General features: G+C 44.5%; 1 protein-coding gene across 1 annotated transcript in view; it reads left to right on the top strand.

The window, feature by feature from the left end:
- The window catches only part of plek (pleckstrin), a 144,010-nt gene that overhangs the window by 46,865 nt on the left and 84,955 nt on the right, over positions 1-12,190 (top strand). The gene's annotated exons all lie outside the window — the stretch shown is intronic.

The raw sequence follows: 12,190 nt of genomic DNA, 5'->3' as shown, positions 1-12,190 counted from the left end.
TGAATAGGATAGGATATTGGGTCTGGGTGGGATGCTCTTTGGAGGGCCAGTGTGGACTTGCTGGAACACTGTAGAGAGTCTATGATTCCCGACCTGCCCAAAGCTCCATCGAGTGGCTGTGTTAAGCATCAGCATGGACAGGGTTTCAGCACAGCTCCCGGATTAAGCCTTTCACATCTATTACTTTATACGACAATGTTGACCCATGGGGGAGGGATTAAAGTTAAGGATGCGCAAGAGTTTAGACTGAGAGGAGCACAGAGATCGCAGAGGTTTGTCAGGTTGGGAGAGGTTGCAGAGGTAGAGTGGGGCAGGGCCATGGAGGGATTCATGGCTGAGGGTGAGAGTTATAAAAACACTCCACCATATAAGCCAAAGGTGGATTGCTGCTGCTATGTGCCAGTATTGCAGGTGCGGGAGAACAAGTGTGGTCCTATTGGAACTGAAAGAATGGAGCATCTTCAATACCTGGAGGTACTGACATTCTGCTGATCTCAGTATTATAAAATCTGCTGTATTCTGCAATAGTACGCAAACAGCACCAAAATGATAAAGGTGAAAATTTACCCAATATTTTAAAAAACATTATAACAAGTGAGATACTCAGATAATGCATAGAATACTTTGGGAGAAAGTGAGGGCTGCAGATGCTGGAGATCAGAGTTGAGATTGTGGTGCTGGAAAAGCACAGCAGGTCAGGCAGCATCCGAGGAGCAGGAGCATCGACGTTTCGGGCATAAACTCTTCATCAGGAATCATTCGCCTCAGGGGGCTCCAGAGAGTCATGGAGACGAGTCATTGGTTCGTACAGCGCAGACGAGGCCCTTCAGCCCATCAAGCCTGCACTGACCTATCCACATTCAGTCCTGATGAAGAGCTTATGCTCGAAACGCCGATTCTCTTGCTCCTCGGATGCTGCCTGACTGGCTGTGCTTTTCCAGCACCACACTCTCGACATAAAATACGTTGGGCTGAATCTTACTGGAAATTGGCAAAGTGTCAGTTTTGGTGGGTTTCTCTCTGCGAACCTTAGTGGGTTTTCTCACACTCTCTTCCCAAACCTACCTTATGACCCACACACCATGTCCCCATGGCAACCTACTTGTTATATTCTCCCATTTGCCACAGGGGGCAGTGGAGTCATGGAGACAGAGGGTCATCGGGTCATACAGCACAGACTAGGCCATTCGAGTCCACACTAGTCCCACTTCCCAGCCCTTGGCTCATACCCTTGGATATTATGACATTACAGGTACTCACCGACACAGCTTTTAGAAACTTGTAAGGTTTTCTCCCTTTGCTGTCTTCATAAGAAGTGCATTCCAGATTCCCACTGTCCTCTGGGTGAATACGTTTTCCTCAAATCCTCTCCAAACGTCTTGCCTTTCACCTTAAAATTATGCTCCTTCATCATTGACCCTTCAGCTAAGGGGAACAGCTGCTTCCTATCCACCCCACCTGTGCACCTCTTCATCTGATACACCTCAATCAGATTTTCCACTCAGCCTTCTCTGCTCTCAAGAAAATAACTTGTGCTTATCCAGCATCTCTTCATTGCTGAAATGCCCACTGCAGGCACCTCCTGGGTTTCTTGGTACTGCTGGCACTTTTAAAGCCCAATTGTGCATCCAGTCAAATGGTAGCCATCCACAGCTGCCCTGTGTGGTTTATTTTATTTGTCCAGGCCATGTATGATAAAGGGTAACTGGCCCCCTGTTTCGCCCTTGGGCACCTGGAGGTTCTGCTGCATGACGGGGTGTATGCAGTCACTGCTCATGGAGTGTGGCCTGAGATGTTGGCGAGTGATGCAGATCTGAAGGAGCTAATGGTGAGCTGGTGTGACCAGTTACCTACTCCAAGTTGTGACAATGCTGTCACTTTAAAAAGGTTACTTTGTCTTTGGTTTTTTGAAGAGAGGTCATAAAGGCAAAGATACCAAAGCGTCTACTTTCACAATGGAAGGGGAATGGCCAGTTCTCTCAGTTCAGTTTTTTTCTAGTTTGTTTTAGCTGTGGCATCACAAGATGTGTGAATCCTGGAGAATTGCAAGCTTCAGTAAAGAATTCCTCTGATTTTCTTCTGAAATTTCCCTCTGGATATTGTTCCCTCCTGCCTGTAAGAATCTGTTTTAAATCACCTTTTTGCCGTGGGGTATGTTTATGGGATATTACTGTATTGGAACAGTTCATTATTAATAGTTACTGTATCAGGTGGTCAGGTTTTCCAATAGTTAAGTTATTCTGAATTCTGTTTTCTTTTGTTCATCTTTCAATTATATTGTTTAAACAAATTCTGTTTTGCTTAAAGCTGAGTGGTTTGACCAGCTGCATCACTCCTGGAATATCCCCTCCACATCTGCCTTTAAAATAAGAAAAGTCAGGGTCTAGGCTACCTGCTTAAAATATTTTGAGGGGATCTGGCCTAGTCCATAACAGGGTTCCATTTCAGGAATTGTCACTGCCTGGTTTCTCTGAGGCAGCTGGGAGAAATGAAACTGCATATTCATGAGGTGAGATGAGGGAATAATAAGGGCACTGTTGCATGTAAATAAGCCTCTGACCCATCACTAGTGAGAATCCGTCTCTTCCTTCAACATTTGGTTGGAAAATGGAATATCTTGCTCTCATTGATGAGAAGGTCCTGACCTGCTAATCTCATGCTCTTCTCCCTACTTGCTGACAATGTACAAGGCTGGGAAGGCCCTACCTCCTGTGTTCCATGATTGTTAGGGTGGAATTTGGCTTCCATTTGTCATGGAATAGAAGATTTATTAACTTTCATTGAATCTGTGTTGTGTTAGAGCTTTCAAATGCACTCCAACATGCACAACTCCACAATAAGAGCATTCAATTTGAGCAGGTTAATATCTTTTGTGGTTGAAAATCGATACCAAGGCAAGCAGTGTTAAGAGAATAGACTCTCATAAATAAAGCAAGGGACCTGTACTGTGGCAATGTGTGATTTAATTTCATTCTACACAATAAACGAATAGCATGCGCTGCAAATACATCACATCTATTTGAGGGTGACAGCATATTTTACTCTTCAGAATCCTACTCGTGAGTATTGTTATCCACACAAACCATCTCAGCGCTGCATCTACGTTTAATTAGTCTGTACCTAAAGTTTGTGCATGTCTGATTGTTTACTCTTAGTTTTTATATCTACTTTTATATCTAACCACATTGGTGTGGTCTGTGTTCTCTACCCAGTGCCAGATCCTTAGCTTTTTGCCAATGGATGTTTTGTTCTGAGACATTTGGGTCATGGGTAGTTGCCCATCACCTCTACTATCACAGTCAGAGCAAGAAGCCAGGTCTCCAGTCCTAACTCAGCCAGAACTGGACTTAAAACCACACCCTTGGCATCACCTGAACCATGTGCTAGTCATCTAGTCCATTGAGCTAATCTGTCCCCTGCCATGTTGGAGCATCTAGCATCTCCATCCAATGTCTTGGTTCTGCAGTGGAAGGTCCATCAGAGGTCACACTGTTGCCACCTTCTCCTCAGGTCCCCTGCCTGAAGACAGGTCTGCCCCATAGGACTACAACCTCCACTATGTGTCAACCAAGGAGGCAGAATGGGAATCCAACCTCCAGAGATCGGACCCCCATGCTATTGGCACCATTCAGATCCAGACCGGCCAACCCACCTTCCAAGAAGTCAGAGATGCTGTGGGCACCAGCAAGAAATCACTCACTAAGTGCACATGAGTGCACTGTTCATTTTTATTTGTAAAGGTAGAAGTGTTGTTGGACAAGGATGTCAGGTGTTTTTTATGACTGGATGGTAGTCAAGTGGAGTCATGTAATGTGATGACTCCAGTGGATGTATCAATGGGGAATGGTGGATCCTTGTTGATCTATGGATGTTGTAACGATGAAATTGGAGCCTGAGAATCCACAGACAGTCGAGGTGAGAAGGCTCCAGGATGCCTCTGCCTCTAACTTCCCCTCTCTGCATCCTCTGTTCCATCTCTTGGTCCATGGCCCAGAGGTACTACATTCACAGCTCCACCGCTGCCTCAAGTATTGCTCTGCGCTCCCTGACTATAAACAGTGGCTCTCAAAATTACTCGATTGTCCTTCTACAAACTCAGGCTGAAAGTGAAAAAGCTTCAGAATACTACTGTGCCCTTTGAACAGCACTGGAGCTGAGTTAACCATACCAGCTCAGGACTTGCTTTTTGCAAAGCACTTCATAAGTTCATTGCTTGGACCTTTGTAGCTCCAGTTTGGAAGTTCTTTCTTGGGATGTTGGTGTCACTCGTAAGGCCAGTATTTGTGTCCATCCCTAATTGCACTTCAGCGGCGTGGCTTGCTTGGCCATTTCAGAGGGCAATTAGGAGTCATCTTCATTACTGTGGATCTGGAGTTATATGTAGGTCAGACCAGGTAAGGAGAAATTCCCTTCCCTAAAGGACATCAGTCAACTTGGATAGGTTTTTACGACAATTTTGGATAGCTTCATAATCACCGGCATTGAAACTAACTTTACACTCTTTACATCAACTTTAGTAAGGCCTCTGGTAAGGTTCCGCATAATAGCAGTAAGATTAGATCACGTGGCAACCAGGGAGAGCTAGCCAATTGGATATAAAATTGGCTTGACAGAAGGAGACAGAGAGTGGTGGTAGAGAGTTGTTGTTCAGAGTCGAGAGTGTGGTGATGGTTGAGCACAGCAAGTCAGGCAGCATCCGAGGAGCAGGAGAATCGATGTTTTGAGCAATAGCCCTTCATCAGGAACAAAGTGCCTCATTCCTGATGAAGGGCTGTTGCCCGAAACGCCGATTCACCTGCTCCTCAGATGATGCCTGACCTGCTGTGCTCAACCAGCACCACGCTCTCGACTCTGATCTCCAGCATCTGCAGTCCTCACTTTGTCCGACAGTTGTTGCTCCAACTGGAGGCCTGTGTCCGTCGGTGTGGTGGAAGGATTGGTGCTGGGTCCACTCTTGCTTCTCATTTATAAAAACAATTTGGATGAGACTATAACAGAATGGATAGTAAGTTTGCAGATGACACCAAATTGGTGGTATAGTAGACAGCGAAGAAGGTTATCTAAGATTAAAAAGAGATCTTGAGCAATTGAGCCAAGTGGGCTGAGGAATGGCAGATGGAGTTTAATTTAGATAAATGCAAGATGTTGCATTTTGGCAAGGCAAACCAGGGCAGGATTTACTCAGTCAATGGTCGGGCTCTGGGCAGTGTTTTCGGACAGAGAGCCCGAGGGGTACAGGTACATGGTTCCTTGAAAGTAGCGTCATAGGTAGACAGGGTGGTAAAGAAGGCGTTTGGCATGCTTGCCTCCATCAGTCAGAACATTGAGTACAGGAGCTGGGATGTCATGTTAAAGCTATACAGGACATAGGTTATACCACATTTGGAGTGCTGCGTACAATTCTCATATAGGAAGGATTGTTAAACCGGAAAGTGTGCAGAAAAGATTGACAAGGATGTTACTGAGACTGGGGTCTTTGAGTTATAAGGAGAGGCTGGATAGGCTAGGATTCTTTTCCCTGGAGCATAGAAGACTGAGGGGTGGCCTTATAGAGATTTATAAAATCATGAGGGGCATTGATAAGGTGAATAGCCAAGTTATTTTTCCCAGGGGTAGGGGAGTCCAAAACTAGAAGGTATAGGTTTAAGGTGTGAGGGGAAAGATTTAAAAGGGAACTGAGGGTTAACCTTTTCACACAGAGGTGGTACGTGTATGGAATGAGCTGCCAGAAGAAGTGGTGGAGGCTGGTACAATTGCAACATTTAAAAGGCATTTGGGGGATGGGTATATTAATACGAAGCGTTTGGAGGGATATGAACCGGATGCCAGCAGGTGGGACTAGATTGGGTTGGGATATCTGGTTGGCATGGGCCGGTCGGACTGAAGGGTCTGTTTCCATGCTGTACATCTCTGTGACTCTATGACTCTATATGTGGAACGAGCTGCCAACGGAAGCGGTAAAGGCTGGTACAATTAAAACATTTAAAAGACATTTGGACAGATACATGGATAGGAAAGGTTTAGAGGGATATAGGCCAAATGCAAGCAAATGGGACAAGTTCAGTTTAGGAAACTTGGTCGGTATGGAGGAGTTGGGCCGAAAACCTTTTTTATGTGCCGTTTGACTCCATGACTCCAGTCCAGAATAATTAATTAATTAATTTAAGTTTCACCAGCTACTGTGCGATTTGAACCTGTATCCCCCACATTTAGCCTGGGTCTCTAGGCTATGAATGTTGAGGGGTCTTGACCCAATGATGTCATAGGGAAGGGTCATTTTCCCATGTGGGAGAATCTTGGACTTGGGAAAAATAAAGGGTCACCCATTTAGGACAGAGAAGAGGAAACTCTTATTTTCTGTTTGAGGGTTGTAAACTTTTGGAACTTCATTCGGAATCATTAATTATTTTTAATGCAGAGGTAGAAAGATTCTTGATGACCACAGGAATGGAAAATTATCGGGGGATATGCAGGAAAGTAGAGTTGAGGTTAAAATCCCCTCAGCCATGATCTTATCGAACGGTGAAGCAGACTTGAAGGACCGAGTGACCTCCTCTTGTATCTTGTTTGTTTTTTTAAGTTCACGTATCGAGTGCGGTCATCACTGGCTGGGCCCAGCATTTATTGCCCATCCCTAGTTGCTCCTTGAGAACGTGGGGGTGAGCTGCCTTCTTGAATCGATCTTGAATCGATCCTGAACCGATCAGGTACCAATGTTCTAGCAAAGAGGATAAATAGGGTGGTCAGTAGGACTTTAAACTCCTGAGTTGGGGGGAAGGGAAAGTGAAAGCGACAGGGAGTATGGAGTTAAATGGAAAGATAAGCGGCAGGATAGCATATGTGCAGGCAGATTTAAACTTGAGATAGACTAGGAATGCAGCAAAAAGGAAGGATAACTTAGGACATCTTATGACTTCCAATATCACTAATGATAAGAAAGTTAGCATTAAGGCACTTTACCTGAATGCTCGTAGCATTCGTAACAAAGCAGACGAACTAATGGCACAGATCATCGTGAATGATTATGATGTGGTAGGCATCACAGAGACGTGGTTACAGGGGGGTCAGGACTGGCAGTTAAACATCCAAGGGTTTTCAACTTATCGAAAAGACAGGGAGGTGGGCAGAGGGGGCGGGGTTGCCTTGTTAGTTAAGAACAAAATTAAATCTATGGCGCTGAATGACATAGCGTCGATGATGTGGAGTCTGTGTGGGTGGAATTGAGGAACCACAAAGGCAAAAAAACCATAGTGGGAGTTATGTACAGACCTCCTAACAGTGGTCAGGACCAGGGGCGCAACATGTACCGGGAAATCGAGAAGGCATGTCAGAAAGGCAAGGTCACGGTGATCATGGGAGACTTCAATATGCAGGTGGACTGGGTAAATAATGTTGCCAGTGGATCCAAAGAAAGGGAATTCATGGAATGCTTACAGGATGGCTTTTTGGAACAGCTTGTCATGGAGCCCACAAGGGAGCAGGCTATTCTGGACCTAGTGCTATGTAATGAACCAGACTTTATAAAAAATCTTAAAGTAAGGGAACACTTAGGAAGCAGCGATCATAATATGGTAGAGTTCAGTCTGCAGTTTGAAAGAGAGAAGGCAAAATCGGATGTAATGGTGTTACAGTTAAATAAAGGTAATTATGAGGGCATGAGAGAGGAACTGACAAAAATCGACTGGAAGCAGAGCCTAGCAGGGAAGACAGTAGAGCAAAAATGACAGGAGTTTGTGGGTAAAATTGAGGACACTGTACAGAGATTCATCCCCAAGAAGAGAAAGATTATCCGGGGAGGGATTAGACAGCCATGGCTGACAAAGGAAGTCAGGAAATCTATCAAAGAAAAAGAGAGATCCTATAAAGTGGCCAAGAGCTCTGGGAAATCAGAAGATTGGGAAGGCTACAAAAACAAACAGAGGATAACAAAGAGAGAAATAAGGAAGGAGAGGATCAAATATGAAGGTAGGCTAGCCAGTAATATTAGAAATGATAGTAAAAGTTTCTTTCAATACATAAGAAACAAACGACAGGCAAGAGTAGGCATTGGGACACTTCAAACTGATGCTGGAAGCCTAGTGATGGGAGATAAGGAAATAGCAGGAGAACTTAATAAGTACTTTGCATCAGTCTTCACAGTGGAAGACATGAGTAATATCCCAACAATTAAAGGGAGTCAGGGGGCTGAGTTGAGTATGGTTGCCATTACAAAAGAGAAAGTGCTAGAAAAGCTAAAAGGTCTTAAAATTGATAAATCTCCTGGCCCTGATGGGCTACATCCTAGAGTTCTGAGGGAGGTGGCTGAGGAAATAGCGGAGGCGTTGGTTGAGATCTTTCAAAAGTCACTGGAGTCAGGGAAAGTCCCGGATGACTGGAAGATCGCTGTTGTAACCCCCTTGTTCAAGAAAGGATCAAGGCAAAAGATGAAAAATTATAGGCCAATTAGCCTAACCTCGGTTGTTGGTAAAATTCTAGAATCCATCATTAAGGATGAGGTTTCTAAATTCTTGGAAGAGCAGGGTCGGATTAGAACAAGTCAACATGCATTTAGTAAGGGGGCGTCGTGCCTGACAAACCTGTTGGAGTTCTTTGAAGAGGTGACAAGTAGGTTAGACCAGGGAAACCCAGTGGATATTATCTACCTAGATTTCCAAAAGGCCTTTGATAAGGTGCCACACAGGAGGCTGCTGAGCAAGGTGAGGGCCCATGGTGTTCGAGGTGAGCTACTGGTATGGATTGAGGATTGGCTGTCTGACAGAAGGCAGAGAGTTGGGAGCTGAAAATGTGTTGCTGGAAAAGCGCAGCAGGTCAGGCAGCATCCAGGGAACAGGAGAATCGACGTTTCGGGCATAAGCCCTTCTTCAGGAAGGGCTTGGGATAAAAGGTTCTTTTTCAGAATGGCAGCCGGTGACAAGCGATGTCCCGCAGGGTTCAGTGTTGGGGCCGTAGCTGTTCACGTTATATATTAATGATCTGGATGAAGGGACTGGGGGCATTCTAGCGAAGTTTGCCGATGATACAAAGTTAGGTGGACAGGCAGGTAGTACTGAGGACGTGGGGAGGCTGCAGAAGGATCTAGACAGTTTGGAAGAGTGGTCCAGGAAATGGCTGATGGAATTCAATGTGAGCAAATGCGAGGTCTTGCACTTTGGAAAAAAGAATACAGGCATGGACTACTTTCTAAATGGTGAGAAAATTCGTAAAGCCAAAGTACAGAGGGATCTGGGAGTGCTAGTTGAGGATTCTGTAAAGGTAAACATGCAGGTTGAGTCCATGATTAAGAAAGCGAATGCAATGTTGTCATTTATCTCAAGAGGGTTGGAATATAAAAGCACTGTTGTGCTACTGAGATTTTATAAAGCTCTGGTTAGGCCCCATTTGGAGTACTGTGTCCAGTTTTGGTCCCCACACCTCAGGAAGGACATACTGGCACTGGAGCGTGTCCAGCAGAGATTCACACGGATGATCCCTGGAATGGTAGGTCTAACATATGAGGAACGGCTGAGGATCCTGGGATTGTATTCATTGGAGTTTAGAAGATTAAGGGGAGATCTGATAGAAACTTACAAGATAATACGTGGCTTGGAAAGGGTGGATGCTAGGAAATTGTTTCCGTTAGGCGAGGAGACTAGGGCCCGTGGACACAGCCTTAGAATTAGAGGGGGTAAATTCAGAACAGAAATGCGGAGACATTTCTTCAGCCAGAGAGTGCAGTGGAGGCTGGGATGCTAAATGTCTTCAAGGCAGAAATTGATAAATTCTTGATGTCACAAGGAATTAAGGGCTACGGGGAGAATGCGAGTAAGTGGAGTTGAAATGCCCATCAGCCATGATTGAATGGCGGAGTGGACTCGATGGGCCGAATGGCCTTACTTCCACTCCTATGTCTTATGGTCTTATGAATCGCTGCAGTCCATGTGCTGTGGGTAGATCCATACTGTTGTTAGGGAGGGAATTCCAGGATTTTGACCCAGTGACACTGAAGGAACAGCAATATATTTCCAAGTCAAGATGGTGAGTGGCTTGGAGTGGAACTTGCAGGAGGTGACATACCCATGTACCTGCTGCCATTGTCCTTCTAGATGGAAGTGGTCATGTGTTTGGAAGGTACTTTCTAAAGATACTTGCTGAATTTCAGCAGTGCATCTTCTGGATGGCACATACTGCTGCTACTCTGTGTTGGTGGTGTAGGAAATTAAGTTTGTGGAATTGGTGACAATTAAGCGGGCTGCTTTGTCCTGGATGGTGTCAAGATGTGCAGATTAGATGGATTGGCTATACTAAATTGCCCTATAGTGTCCAGGGATGTGCAGGTTAGATGGATTGGCCATGCTAAATTGCCCCATAGTGTCCAGGTTAGATGGATTGGCAATGTTAAATTGCCCCATAGTTCCAGGGATGTGCAGGTTAGATGGATTGGCCATGCTAAATTGCCCATGCTAAATCATCCAGTGATGTGCAGGTTTAGGCGAGTCAGCTGTGGGAAATGCAGGGTTACAGGGGTGGGGTAGGGTAGGGTGGTGGGTCTGGTTGGGATGCCCTTCGGAGGGTCAGTGTAGTCTTTTCGGATCGTACTGCCCGCTTCAATGATGTAACGGTTCTATGATTCTATGTTCATACCACAATACTACCATCTTCTCCAAATCCTGCACCACGTCAGGGTAACATCCCATTACTTGATTCTAATGTACGTAGGTGATGCCTGCTGAAGAGGATGAGCCACGTGCCTGATTCGAAGCATCCCTAAGAAGACACAAGCCTCATGTGGCATCAACAGAGATTAAACTCACAGCCGCTGCATTTTAAAGATGGTAGCCCGGAAAGAAAAACATTTACATCCATGAAATTGGTTGCAACTCGATCACCATACACCAATCAATCACTGTACAGTACAATCACAATGTACTACAATCACCATACACTACAATCACCATATACCAATCAATCACCATACGCTATAATCACCATACACTACAATCTCTACAGTCTGGAAATCTGTTAGTCAGAAACACCCAGCGTCCAGAAACATTTTTTGTACATGGCCAAGTAACTCATGGCACCATTTTAGCACAACACTCTGGGAGATGGAATGTGAAAGGTACAGTATATGGTTGTGTAAAACAATTTTCATTGCTGCTTTATAATGTTTTGTCACTGTTTTATGCTTCAGGTAAACATTTTTATTTATGGTGTTTACCTGATTGGCCCGCATGGTTAGGCACTCTAACATCATTCCATAATCCAGAAAATTCAAAAATCCTGAAATGACTTGGAGTCAAACCTTTACATGGGAGAGATTGGGATCTATTCTTTCATTTGTCAACTAATTACATGTGAGCAAAGAGTGATGGATACATATCCTTCATTGGTGGAAAATATCACTTATTAGCTGTTACTAACTCTGACTCACTCCCAGATATTTATCATATGTAACTACACTGACAGTAACTTTAAAGCTTTTATAATCCCATAAGTAGCAAGTCAGCTGATAAAAGAATGGGAGTGATTCGAGAGTGAAAAGGGAATACTCCTAAAGATGCAGAGGGCCTGGCCAAAGTACTAAATGACTACTTCACTTGAGAAAGGGATGTAACATGCAAGTAGTCCCCCTTAAACATGAGAACTGGAGGATTGCAAATGTTACATCTCTGTTCAATAAAGGAAAGAGGTTTAAATATGGCAATGTGCAAAGCTTAGAACATGATTTCATTCCACGATTGGAAGACACTTACTGAATGATCCCAAATGGGTGAGTAATTACGCTAACAACACATTTATGATTATCAGTCAGGCTCATGTTGTAGCTCATTTCCCCTGGCTGTAAACTAGACAAAATGTAATGCTTTTAAAATGTATTAATTCACGGTGTGCGGGCATCATGAGCCAGATCACCATCAATTACCCATCCCAAATTGCCCAGAGGGCAGTTAAGGGTCAACCACATTCCTGTTGGTCTGGAGTCACATGTGAGCTAGACCAGGTGAGGGTAGCATTTTCCTTCCCTAATGGACATTAGTGAACCAGCCAGGTACTCCCCCCTAGGGACTGATTGTGGCTCCATGACCATCATTAAACCCTTAATCATTGAATTAAAATTCCAGCATCTTCATGACAGGATTTGAACCCAGGTCCCAAGGATATTAATGAAAACAAAAAATGCTGAAGATCACAGCCGGTCAGGCAACTTCCA

The sequence above is a fragment of the Chiloscyllium plagiosum genome, unplaced genomic scaffold (genome assembly GCF_037043375.1).
Source record: "Chiloscyllium plagiosum isolate Xiang-an unplaced genomic scaffold, Cpla_swu_hap1 HiC_scaffold_10, whole genome shotgun sequence".
NCBI lineage: Eukaryota > Metazoa > Chordata > Chondrichthyes > Orectolobiformes > Hemiscylliidae > Chiloscyllium > Chiloscyllium plagiosum.
Note: the sequence above shows the minus strand (reverse complement) of the source record. Positions and strands in the feature narration are given on the sequence as shown.